This window comes from Peromyscus eremicus, chromosome 23 (genome assembly GCF_949786415.1).
Source record: "Peromyscus eremicus chromosome 23, PerEre_H2_v1, whole genome shotgun sequence".
In the NCBI taxonomy this organism is placed as follows: Eukaryota; Metazoa; Chordata; class Mammalia; order Rodentia; family Cricetidae; genus Peromyscus; species Peromyscus eremicus.
The window spans coordinates 839,257-853,047 of record NC_081438.1 but is presented as its reverse complement, the minus strand read 5'-3'; the positions used below and the strand labels follow the sequence as shown (position 1 = coordinate 853,047).

At 42.7% G+C, this 13,791-nt stretch overlaps 1 protein-coding gene across 1 annotated transcript in view; it reads right to left on the bottom strand.

Annotated features, from left to right (window-relative positions):
* Window positions 1-13,791, bottom strand: part of LOC131898536 (tetratricopeptide repeat protein 28-like) — a 52,543-nt gene that overhangs the window by 21,415 nt on the left and 17,337 nt on the right. The gene's annotated exons all lie outside the window — the stretch shown is intronic.

The window sequence follows — 13,791 nt, the reverse complement described above, 5'->3', positions numbered from 1 at the left end:
CAACACCCCGTTAGGGGACTCCAAATTGTAACTCTAGCTCCAAATGATCAAATACCTCTGGCCTCCATGGACACCCACACACACGTGCACAGACATACATACACATATGTATTTAAAATATCTCTTAAAATATATTTATATCTATAAAAAAGCAGATTGGTTAACATCAAATCTGAGGGTTATCAAAAGATTAAACTCCCAAGAAACTATTTCTCGGTTATTCATTTTTTTCCTTTAATAAAAGTAAACAACATGCTTTTTTTAAATAGTCTAATGCAAGAAGCACAATTTCCAGAAGTATTCCATTTTATGCCGTTCAGTGTAACTCTTTTTTTTTATTAACTTTTTTTTTTTTTTTTTTTTTTTTTTTTTTTTTTTTTTTGGTTTTTCGAGACAGGGTTTCTCTGTGTAGCTTTGCGCCTTTCCTGGAACTCGCTTTGGAGACCAGGCTGGCCTCGAACTCACAGAGATCCGCCTGGCTCTGCCTCCCGAGTGCTGGGATTAAAGGCGGGCGCCACCACTGCCCGGCCAGTGTAACTTTTTTATTGTTTATCCACAGTCCAAAGGTAACAGGAGTCTCTACATCCCTGCCTCCCTCCCAGAGCTTGCTCTTCTTTTAAAAGAGCAAAATGGGATTAACTTTCTTTGTAATATTGGCTATTACAATGATTCCCTTTTTCTTCTTTTCCTTTTCTTCCTTTTTACTTTCTGAGACAGGGTCTTGTACACAGTAGACTAGCATAAAACTTGCAATGCAGCCAAGTATGAGCTTAAATTTCTGATCCTCCTGTTTCTACCTCCTGTGTGCTGGGATTGCTGGCCTGTGCCAACAGGCAGAATTTATGTAGTGCCAGGGGTGGAACCAAGGGTCTCACAATCTATAAGCTGAGCTACATCCCCAGCCCAAATTTTAAAAAGGGTTCAATTTATAAAAATTTAAATCTATACATATTTTTTTAAATCTATAATATAGTGTAATATAATGAAGTAAAATTAAGTATTCCTGTGCATACAACAATCATTGCATATTATTATGCTCCAAGTACTGAAAGAGGAAAAGCTCTCTCTGAGCAAACACAACATAATATAACAGTAAAGGAAAGAGGGAGTTGCACTAGCTCTTGAAATCCTCACATCTGATGAGTAAGAAGAGCAGTTACGGGTTGGGGATTTAGCTCAGTGGTAGAGCACTTGCCTAGCAAGCGCAAGGCTCTGGGTTTGGTCCTCAGCTCTGGGGAAAAAAAAAAAAAAAAGAAGAGCAGTCACACTGAGTTAGGCACCCAGTTGCTAGCAGACTGGCGATCCTGCTCAGTGTGCCTACTGCTGCCTCCAGGGGATAAGGGTGGATTACTACTGAGAAAATTATATCAGAGTAAGTACAAAATACAGATACATTCCACTAGCAATATAATACAGATCCATATAGGTCTTTTAAATATCTACTAGGCTTTTCCTAAAAATCCTCATGTGTGCACATGCACAGAGGTCAGAGGAAAACTCTGGATCTCAATCTTCGGGTGCCATCACCTCTTTTTAGGAGATACAGGATGGCTGACACAGCACTGGCCTGGACTTACCTCGTAGGCTAAACTGGCTGGCCAATAACTCCCATCACTGGGATTTCAGGCATGCAGCAGCACACCTGGGCTCTTTTCTTACATGGGTTTTAGGGATTGAACCATTTTACTAACGGAGTCATCATCCTAACTTCTAAAAAGATTTATTTTTATATTCATGTTGGGGGAAAGCAAAGAGAGAGTATCAGATCTCCCTGGAGCTGGAGTTACAGGTGGTTGTGAGCTGCTTACCCCGAGAGCTGGGAACCCAAACTCAAGTCCTCTGCAAGTGCTATTAACCACAAAACCATCTCTCCAGTCCCTCAAAATACTCTTTTTAAAAAGCATTATTTCTATTTGAATAATCAAAACCTAAGTAAAAAAATAAAAACTATAAAAAGCAGCTGCTTGTACAATTAAGAATATCAGGGCCTATATAGCATCCTATGTTGTTGGTTTTTTTTCTGCATAAGTCTGTGCACTTTTTTTTAAGATTTATTTATTATGTATACAATGTTCTACCTGCATATGTCCCTGCAGGCCAGAAGAGGGCACCAGATCTCATTACCGGTGGTTGTGAGCCACCCTGTATTTGCTGGGAATTGAACTCAGGACCTCTCAGTGCTCTTAACTGCTGAGCCATCTCTCCAGCCCAAGTCTGTGCAATTTTTTGTTTTCGTTTTTTCCTGCATGCAGTATCCTATATTTTCAAAGCACTTAGACAAGGTCAAATGATTTTTTTGTTTTGTTTGGTTTTGGTTTTTGGTTTTTTGAGGCAGGGTTTTGCTGTGTAGCCTTGGATGTCCTGGAACTTGCTCTGTAGACCAGGCTGGCCTTGAACTCACAGAGATCCACCTGCCTCTGCCTCCCAAATGCTGGGATTAAAGGCATGCGCCACCACTGCCTGGCCCTCAAATGATTAATCTTAAAAACATTCTTCAGAAAAAAGTAAATATCAATGGTAAGTGGAGTTAGTGATTCCAGAACTAGTCAGTAACTAATCAGTAAAGTAACTCCAGAGAATGATTTAATGTAAAATGTAAAGCACTGATGCATTAATTCATCTCTTTGACCTATCCCTAGAAACACTAATATTCTCTCAGGTGTGGCTCCATTACATAGAACAGATTCCTCTGTCATAGGACCTAACACATTCACATTATAGTTATTGCTTTGTCAATCTCCCTGACTAAACTCTGCTCCTCCATAGGACACTGGGAAACATGCGAGTACTTAGCAAGACACAGCAAAGAATCATTCAGTTATCTGTTCAATACACTAGTAAGATCTAGTACATGTCATTCACTATTGCAGACACAGGGATGCAATGTAAGAAATGAAAAACAAGTTTCCCACTCCTGTGGAACATATATCCTAAGTAGCAAAAGATGACCAAGAAACAAAATAGGATAGTAAAAAGAGCCATAGAGGGATGGAGCTAAAACTCAGTGGTTAAGAGCACCTGATGCTCTCCCAGAGGAACCAAATTCAGCTATTAGTGCCTACATCTGGAATCTCACAGCTGCATGTAACTCCAGCTCCAAGGAATCTGAGTTGCCTTCTTATGGCCTCTTCAGGTGTGTGCACATGCGCGCACACACACACACACACACACACACACACACACACACAAATCTTTTTTTTTTTAAAGAAAAGAGCTATAGAGAAAATCCATTTAAATACAACAAACAACAACAACATGACTAAACGTGGCTAAATAGTTACATTGGATCAGGCAGGGACATTCAAGCTTATTTCTAAATATAAAGAAGCTGCTGCAACCATTTGAGGGAAAGACAACTACAGGGAGCAAGATCAATAGGATTAAAGTGACAAAGAAATTAAAATATTCATGGCCCAGGAAAATAGGGGGGGGCAGGGGAGAAGACTGTGATTGGAGTATGGTACACAAACATGACCAATAAAAGATAAAATCAGACACCAAATCAGGGTTTTCCTGAGTCATGATAAGAATTTTATTCTAAGTGAGAAGAAACATTATTTACAGTTCTACAATGCACAGCGTAGAGACCCTGAGAAAGAGGTATAGCGCAAATCCTAACTGGTCTTATTAATAAAAACCTGGAATCAGATATCAGAGTGAAAGCTGAAAATCAGAGCTAGCCACTAGTTAGCCATAGAGGCCAGGCAGTGGAGCACACACCTTTAATCCCAGCACCAGGGAGGTGGAGACAGGAAGTGATATGGCTGGGCAGAGAGAGGAATATAAGACAGGAGGAGACAGGAGCCACTGCTAAGTTACTTCACTCACACTCTAGCAGGTAACCCTAATTAAATTCATTGGTTCACACATAATGGCATGAAAGTAAATGGGAACTAATTGGGAAGTGGAAAGGATTGGTGGGAGGGGAAGGGAGCCAAGAAAGGGTAATGGGGGTGACTAATCAAACTACATCATATATATGAATAGAAATGTCATAATGACGTCCATTATTGTTTATAATTAATATATACTAATAAAAACTCTAAACAAGTATATAGTACACTTCTGATTTAAATTGCTTTGAATGCCTAATATGTAGCACTAAAAACAAAATTAATACTTAGAAAATTACTAGGCTACTAGCTGGGGAGCTTTTCCTTTTTAATAAATTACTTTACAGTGAAAAGTTACTTTTAGTTCTATTCTCAGACTAAAAGATAAAGCAACAGCATCCACTGACATCTTAATGGCAGGGGAAGAGAGGGGAGCACTCCTGCATGATACCTGGAAGTTACAGGTGACTACACAGATTTTAGGTTCATCACTTAGTCATGTATTAACTCTGCAGAGGCTGAGATATCGCTAAGTAGCTTACAGTGAGTGCCAGGCAGACATCTGGAAGGAAAGCTCCTGGGTAAAAACATGGGAGAACCATTAAACATAATAAATCTTTTCCTCTTACTACAGAAACCAGAATGAAAAAGCATTGTATAAGAATACTGCTCACCATATTAACTGAACAAAATAGAGCACTAATACAAAAATTAATGTCAGGGTCATATTTCACCTAACAGGATTATCTGTGCTCCAGAAACTTCCAGGCTTTTGGATCAAGAATAATGCTAAAATGCAGTTACACTTAATTTCACAAATAATCACTGCAAAGGAAACATTACCATTTCTCATTCTAGGTAGCAGATTCTGAACACTTGCTAAACTGCATGTATTTTATACCTTTTTTTTTTTTTTTTTAGTTTTTCGAGACAGGGTTTCTCTGTGTAGCTTTGCACCTCTCCTGGAACTCACTTGGTAGCCCAGGCTGGCCTCGAACTCACAGAGATCCGCCTGGCTCTGCCTCCCGAGTGCTGGGATTAAAGGTGTGCGCCACCACCGCCCGGCTTGACTGCTTTTTCACTGTTTGCTTTATTGAGATACAGTGTCACTCTGTAGTCTTCAAACTCATGATGGACCTCCTACCTCAGCCTTCCAAGTGCTGGGATTACAAGTGTGAGCCAATGTTCAAGGAAGGCTTGGCTTTTGGAGGGGAAAGGCTGGCTTGGAGATGGTCTAGGTTGCTGTCTCCACAGTGACTATTAGACCATAATTATTGTGTCTTCCTGTTATAGCCTTATAAGGAATGTTATGGTCAAGTGTGCTGCAATCTGGACTGGTGAGGTAGAGTGATATATGTTCACTACCTCTTATCTTGGTTTTTTTGGACCATGTTATTTGTTCTTGACATTTCAATTTTTAATATAAATATAGTTTGTAGTTTTTAAAACTAAAAAAAAAAAAAATGTTCAGTTTTCACTAAGGTCCCACTAACAAGCCAAGAGCTGTCTCTCAAAAGAAGTTATCTATAGATGGTCTTACTCCAAAATCCTATGGGCCTCTACTGGGATTGACCTATGGGACTACCAAAGGCTCCAAACAGCATTCACCTACTGGTTTATGGGGTGTGTCCTATAGCTTAGATGGCTGAGGAAGAGAGACTGGGGCACAGTTAACTGGTGGTTCTTCACACTGTGCAGCACCAGAAGTGGATAGCCACAGCATTATAGCTCTTTTCTGGAAAAATCCTGAAAGACTTCAGAGGGAAATGTTCACATTAGGTAAAACTTCAGGCAGTGCACACAGTTGCAGATTTGTTAGGGAGGATAAATGGCCAGATGTGTGATTGTTCACTAATTCATGGGCTGTGGCCAACGGTTTGGTGTGACTTAGCTGTTGCTACTGTTTTAAAGATGACTTAATAATTTTTTCAACCCCTTGATTCTGTTCCTCCAGAAAACTGAGTAAAATCAATTGTGGTACCAGGTCCATGGGATGTTACTGTGACAGACCTAATCATGTTTTGGGGAGGATTTCAGAAGGACATTGGAACTTTGGGTCAGAAAAAACCATCTGGTGTTCAGAGCTTAAAAAGCTGTTTTGAGGCCGGGCGGTGGTGGCACACGCCTTTAATCCCAGCACTTGGGAGGCAGAGCCAGGCAGATCTCTGTGAGTTCGAGGCCAGCCTGGTCTACAAAGTGAGTTCCAGGAAAGGCCCAAAACTACACAGAAAAACCCTGTCTCGAAAAACAAAACAACAAAACAAAAGCTATTGTGAGAACAGTGTAGATGTGGAGCCTGGTTTATGAAGTTTCAAAGGTAAATTTGAGAGTCCCTTAAACAGGGGCTAAGAGTCATCTGTGATTAACAGGAGACAAGGACCACTAAGTGAAACCTTTACTGGAATAGACTGGTCAGCTGGAGCTGAAGCATCAGCTGTGAATAAGAAGAGATCAGCATCATGGAGGCATAAGCGTGGGAAGTGCTTCCTCAAGGCAGCACACAAAAGCCGCAGTCCAGAGAGGGCAAGGCTGTACTCTGCACTGAACTTAATAATGTGTAAGAGTCTCTCAGGTGATTCAGGGTTTTGAAGTCATGAGGAGTCTGAGAGAGCAGTTGAGGCTTGGAACCCGGAGAGGACTTGTTGATGGTGCATGGAGAAAAACCAAGGCTTGGCACCATGTGGCAGGATCAGAGTCCCTGAAGAGAGTCAGCAGAAGCTACTGGTGAAGGTGCAGCTGAGTTGCAGTAGAGACTGCAGCATTTTGGAGATGCCAGTGCCATGCGATGACCACCAAAGACAGCAGCAGCTGCAAGTGCAGTCTGAGCCTGTGAGAGGGGCTCAGCGCGCTGTGAATGGCAGAGTTCTGGAGGCGGAGCTCCCCAAGCCCTGTAAGATCACAAATGAATCCCAAGTGTCTGACGCTGAGCTTCTTAGGAGGCTACACTTTGGTTTTCCTGTGACTGTGACTTATGTCCTGCTTCTTGGCTCTTGGAGTAAGAAACATGTAACTTATTTTTTATTTTGCACAACCCCAGTCAAGACTCTGGCTGTTCTAGAAAGATGAGTGTAAACATACACACAGCTGTCATCAGAGTTTACATTGCCTTTTAGTCTAACTCTTAGACCTGTTTAGAAACTGTGCTGGTTTGATTGACGATGAACCCCCAAAGGCTCATACATTTGAATGCTTAGTTCTAGTTGTTAGAACTATTTTAAAAAGGATTAAGAGGTGTGACCTTCCGGGCGGTGGTGGCGCACGCCTTTAATCCCAGCACTCGGGAGGCAGAGGCAGGTGGATCTCTGTGAGTTCGAGGCCAGCCTGGTCTCCAAAGCGAGTTCCAGGAAAGGCGCAAAGCTACACAGAGAAATCCTGTCTTGAAAAAACCAAAAAAAAAAAAAAAAAAAAAAAAAGAGGTGTGACCTTGTTAAAAGATGATGTGTCACTGGGGATGGGCTTTGAAGTTTCAGAATCAAGGTTGGTTGCCCCAACTGTACAGGATGTACACACGTAGGCAGGAGGTACAACAGGATGTATGCTTTCTCCCAATTGGAAAAAGGTGGGACCTACATAGCCTTGTAGGTTTTGTTTAACATAATTCATAGCCATTCCCTGGGAATCCCGGGTATGGACATGGCCAGTGTCCATCTTCTTGGCCAGTATTTAATAAAGCTCACTTCAAATTTGGCCCCAAAATTGTGGCAGTAGTTTTATTCTCGAACAGTGGGATTAAAAGATGGTCATACCCTCTAAAACTGTAAGCAAGCCCCAATTCCAATTAAATGCCTTGGTCAGGATGTCTCATCACAGCAATAGAAAAGTAACTAAGAAACCAACCAAATCTTAACCTGTTTATTTCTAGGTATCAATAATCAGAATCATAATGAACTCTGCTCCTCAGAGTTGCCAACTGGTCCCAAATGTTGGCCATGCGTTTTCTTAACTTATTCATTTGTAAAATAACGAACAGCTACCTAATGAGACTTTATACTAAGATTACAAAGACTGTAAGCACAAGCATAATCCAAAATAACGGGAGAGTACATTCACCTAAGACTCAGAACGGAGCACAGTGTGTCACTCTCTTCAGTGTGTCTCTTACAGTCCTGATGCTGGCTGACATATAAAATTACTCTAAAAGACAATTCCTATTCTGACACACTGTGGCTGACTCCTGTAGGGAAGAGGCACCTGGTATGACCTGGAAGCAAGCACAGACATATACAAAAAAAAAATGTTTCTAATTCCTTTATTTTCAAGCTAAGCAACACAGAATCAAGAGATTTCCAAGCTTTCCAAACACCAGCACCAATGCATTACATGTAGTATGGGCAAAAGCAGAGTCAAAACAAAAAGCAAGGAATACATGTTTCTGGTTTTTTACTACAGTGGTTAAAGGTTAAGGCACCAGGGCTGGAGAGATGGCTCAGAGGTTAAGAGCACTGACTGTTCTTCCAGAGGTCCTGAGTTCGATTCCCAGCAACCACATGGTGGCTCACAACCATCTGTAACAAGATCTAGTGCTCTCTTCTGGCCTGCAGGCATACATGCTGTATATGTAATAAATAAATCTTTTAAAAAAAAAAAAAAAAAAAAAAAGGTTAAGGCACCAGCCAAGGAAATTTACAAGAGCCAAAAAATGATGAAATCTAGTACATCAAGTAAGTTACTTAAAATGTGGATAGGTGATATAGGTTTGAAATTTTAGTCTGACTATATAGTCTGATACATTTCTTTCCAAATAGTAGATCTGGGGCCAGAAAATAAATTATGTTCATAAAGGACATTCCTTGAGCAATTCACTGAAATGTGAATGGGTCTATGGATTGGACAGCATTATTATATTAATGTTAATGTTCTGGTTTTAAGGTTTGCACTGTTGTTATATGGCAGAATGTTCTCAATATATACTGAAGGATTTAAAAGTGGCAAGACAATTTGTCTTCAATTTAGTCTCAAACGGTTCCAAAAATAACAGTAAAAATGATATAGTCAGAAAGAGAACTATCAACCAAATATGGTAAAATGTTAAAAGTAGGGGATCCAGCTGGGCGGAGGTGGTGTACACTTTTAATCCCAGCACTCAGGAGGCAGAGCCAGGCAGATCTCTGCGAGTTTGAGGCCAGCCTGGTCTACAGAGCGAGATCCAGGACAGGCACCAAAACTACACAAAGAAACCCTGTCTCGGGGGGAAAAAAAAAGGGGGGGGGGAGGATCCAGATGAAAAGCATACAGCAATCACTTGTACTATCTGTTAGTCCCTGCAAAGGCAGCGGCAGCAGCGGCGGCGGCGGCGGCGGCGGCGGCGGCGGCGGCGGCGGCGGCGGCGGCGGCGGCGGCGGCGGCGGTGGCAGCGGCAGCAGCGGCAGCCTGCCTCAGCCACCGAGGCAGTTATGAGATGCCAGGTGCCTTTCCACTTCAGCTATGTGATGCACGCACCCCTTAAAAGTACCCGATTGTCAGCCCCTCTCTTGCTCTTGCTCCTCTTGTTTTCTGTCTGTCTATCTGTCTGCCTCTCATGTCCCCACTCCAAGACGGCCTTTCACTCTTCCACTCTGCCCTTGCCCCAATAAACTTTTATCTTTTCACTATCTGCTACACGTGTGTGTGTGTGTGTGTGTGTGTGTGTGTGTGTGTGTGTGTGTGACTAGAACCAGGCACTATCTATCCAGCTACAGAGAAGCCCTGCTGGGTAAGGCTGTAATCCCAACAATCCTACAGCACACTGGGAGGCAGGAGAATCACCAGAAGCCCATGCTCCAGCCAGCCTAGAGTACCCAACACCAACACCATGGAACCAGTGAGACCCTGCCTCAACCAGGTGGAAGAGAGAGTCATGTGTCTCCACACATACTGTATAAAGTGAGGACATGACCACTTCAAGGTATGGTTGAGGAGAAGGTTTTACTGTAGATGTGAGGTGAAGGACAGTCAGAAGCATCTGGAAGTATCCAGAGTAGGAGAGGACCAAGGGGGGGCGGGCATGGCAAGGGGCTGCATGGCAAGAATGGCAAAGTTATATAGGAATGAGAAGCTGCAGGAAGACAGCTCTTATGCTGGAGTTTAGGGTAGGGGTGGGGTAAGAAGAGCTGAGAGGAGCCATGGCTACTGAATGAGCCTGGAGGTCAGCAGGGGCTTTGGTGCTATAGTAGGCCCCAGTTAGCCATTTGTCCTGAGTTTCTTTTGGAGCTGACATAGGCCTCTGATTCAGCTGCTGTTAACATCTTCTACCACATAACTTCATGAAAATTTGTCTTACTAAAGCACAAACCTGAAGAACTGAATTCACTCCCAGGAGCCCACATAAAGGAGAGAACTACAAAGACAACTTCCCAGAAAGGATTCTCTTCAAGCTCAAACCTACCAGCTAATTAAAACTTTAGTGACTATGTAGAGTTTGGAACGTGGCACCTCCACAGCCTGCTTACAATTTATCTTTAATAAATATCTTTTACAATTGCTATTTTTAGACAACTAAATAGCCATTCCTTGCTCACTTCTGTGTCAGACCTAACATCACAGATAAAACCTCTTGGGATAGTTTAGCTTAACAAAACCCTGGTTTCCACCAGTAAGAGTGGGAAGTAGGAGTCAGACAGACTCCCTGGTAGACAGAGGGACAGTGAGGGGAATCATGGGCAGTTGACAAAGTGGGGACTTCAAAGATGACTTCCTCTCCCTCTTCACCTCAAACAAAAGGCTGCCAGCTTAAAACAAAAGCCTTGTGGGCATTTTCCCCTGCCAGTGGGGCCCCCTGCTGATGGACTGGCCCAATGAGCTCAAGGCCAGACCAGGACATATATGTACAACAGTTGTGAACCAAGACCAGGACACATATGCACAACAGTTGTGAACCAAGACCAGGACATATATGCACAGCAGTTGTGAACCAAGACCAGGACACATAGGCACAGCAATTGTGAACCAATCAGCTGCCCTGTCTCTCTTCAAACTGACCAATCCTATACTAGGAGAGAAAGACCTCTAGAGACTTTAAAAACCCCAGCCCTAGAGAGGAGGCTGAACTTTCAGCTTCAAGACTCCTCTGCTGATTCTGTCTGCTTCTGTTTGTGGTTTTGAGATTTCTCCACTGCTAGCTGTTGCTCTTGATACTTTTCCTGTCTTTTAACTTTTTAACTGGCAGAGAAACATGACCAAGACCCCTAGATGGTAATGAAGGTCGAAGATTACTGATAGATAGCATCTAAGGCATACAGCAGAGCTCTCTGTTTTGCTATAGCCTGCCTACCCAATGTATTCACTGCTGTACTGACTGTCTTCATTTATAGCTTTCTTTACTCTGAGTACAAAATGTTCACGAAATAGCTGCCTCATTAGAATGCAGTATTTGTTCCTGTGCTTTTATCACTCATATTTGGCTCCAAAATAACTATCTCTTGTCCCCCTTTTTAAAATACATTTTATTTATTTTTATGTGCATTTGTGTTTTTGCCATGGGTGTCGGGGTCCCCTAAAACTGGAGTTACAGACAGGTGTGAGCTGCCATGTGGGTGCCTGGAATTGAACTCGGATCCTCTGGAAGAACAGTCAATGCTCTTAACCCCTGAGCCATCTCTCCAGCGCCCCTCTTGTCCCCTTTGAGGTAAGTTATATTTTTGTGTTGACAGAACTGACTCCACAATTATCCTCTGACTTCTGCACTTGTGAATGACGTACATGAGCATGCATACACACAAATAATAAACAAATTAAAAAGAAAAAAGCAAATCTGTCTTACTGGTCACAGTTACTTGCCAACATCAAAGCAATTCTGACTGTAGCAGAGGAGCTTTAAATCATATCCACCATTGCCCCAAACAAGGGTATTATGCTAAGCAGCAGTCACTTCCCAGCTAAGGAAGTGTGAACTTAACCACGGAAAGGAAGGGTCTGCTTTTATTACCAGAATAACATCAGAGACTATACTTACATATCAAAAGCTAGGAGGAGCTCAATGACGACTTTGTAGGTAGACAGAGTTTCATAAATGAAGTGTCCCCCACTCAGCCTCACTTGCACAGGCTGAAGATCCATGGGTGGTTCTCCAAGGTCAGACGTGCTACATTCCAGTCACCAGCCCTGTTTTTTTGTTTGTTTGTTTTGTTTTGTCCCCCCCCCCCCCCCCCCCCGAGAAAGGGTTTCTCTGTGCAGTTTTGGAGCCTGTCCTGGATGTCGCTCTGTAGACCAGGCTGGCCTTGAACTTATTGAGATCCACCTGGCTCTGCCTTCCTATTTATAATCTTATGCTTCTGTATAATTAGGCATGCACATGACGAAAATCTGATGCATTGTGGGAAGGGAAGTGTGTAGCAGAAAAATTATTATATGACCTATCAATGGATCCAAACAGAACCACCAAACTTTGTCCCTTAGTAACCAGCTGCTCCTTCCTTCAGGCAATAACCTGAAGCCTTGAGAAATCTCACTCATGTGGCCCACGGCTCTCTTACAGTGTGTTCTGAGTTATTCTATTGCTTTGTTCTAAATCAAGTAATGAGTGACTTTGAAATCTGTGTGGGCTTTTATTTCATTGTTGAACAAGAAGCCAAGAACCTGGAAACACCTGGCCCTGCCCCTAAGCATTGGTAACATAATCACACTGACATTGTAAGAAGCTGTGACAGGAGCCTGGCAGTGGTAGCCCATGCCTTTAATTCAGCACTCAGGAGGCAGAGGCAGGTGGATCTCAGTGAGTTCGAGGCCAGCCTGGTCTACAGATCGAGTTCCAGGACAGCAAGGACTACACAGGGAAACCTTGTCTCGAAAAACCAAAAAAAAAAAAAAAAAAGAAAAGAAAAGAAAAAAGAAAAGAAAAGAAAAAAAGCAGCTGTGATAGGGAAGGCAGAATCCAGAGAGAAGTCAGAGACAGCACAGCTTTGGTGGCCCTCGGGCTTCCAGACATCTGTGCTGGAGCATATAACGCACAGAAAGGCCAACTTCTTTTAGACAGGACAACATGAGAGATGGAGTAGAAAACCCTGCAGGTGGCCAGATGATGCCTCACTCTGTTTGTCTCAGATGCAAAAAGTGTTACTTCCTAATAAGACCCTGTTCGATGGATCAAACTGTTAATGGATATGAAGCTCAGATCTCTCGCAACATGTAGGTATTCGGAAAGATTCAAAAACAGGAGCCCTCTTAGCACCTCCTAAATGCTGTTGTGTCCATCACTGAGTCCTGTGGCCAGGATCAGGCACAAGACACACCAGCCAGCAACTCCAAATAATCTTCTTTTCTGGATGCTTTGCCCTTTTATATCAATTTTAATGCTTTGATTTCAAACCATCTTCATAGCTCAACTTTCAGTCAAATTGGTAGAAATATCTGAGACTGAGTTCAGCCAGAAATATCTGTTCCCTCTATCCTCTGTGAAGGATATGTGTGCCCAGGCAACTCAGCCCTGCATGACCTCATGGCTTCACATGGCTTCATGCTCCCCTAGTATTGCAAGCCCCAGCCTTTCCCCTCCACTGTCACACCTGCCGTCTCCATCCAGAAATGCCATCATCTGTCTGTTTTTTTTTTTTTTTTTTAAAGATTTATTTATTTATTATGTATACAGCATGTATGACCAGAAGAGGGCACCAGACCTCATTACAGATGGTTGTGAGCCACCATGTGGTTGCTGGGAATTGAACTCAGGACCTCTGGAAGAGCAGTCAGTGCTCTTAACCTCTAAGCCATTTCTCCAGCCCCATCTGTCTGTTTTTAACACAAGGTTTGCTATGAAGTCCAGGCTGTCTTAGAGAACTTTCTGTGCAGGCCAGGCTAGCCTCAGACCTGAAATCCTCCTTTGTGAGTGCTAGAATTACAAGCTTGAACACCATACCCAGCTTGTGTTAAACAATTTTGTCTAACTGCCAGCCTAAGTGCACTGAGCACATTATAGGTAGACTAAACTAAGCTGTGATATTTGGTAGACTATGTGTTTTGAATATGTGTTATGTTTTGTTTTTAT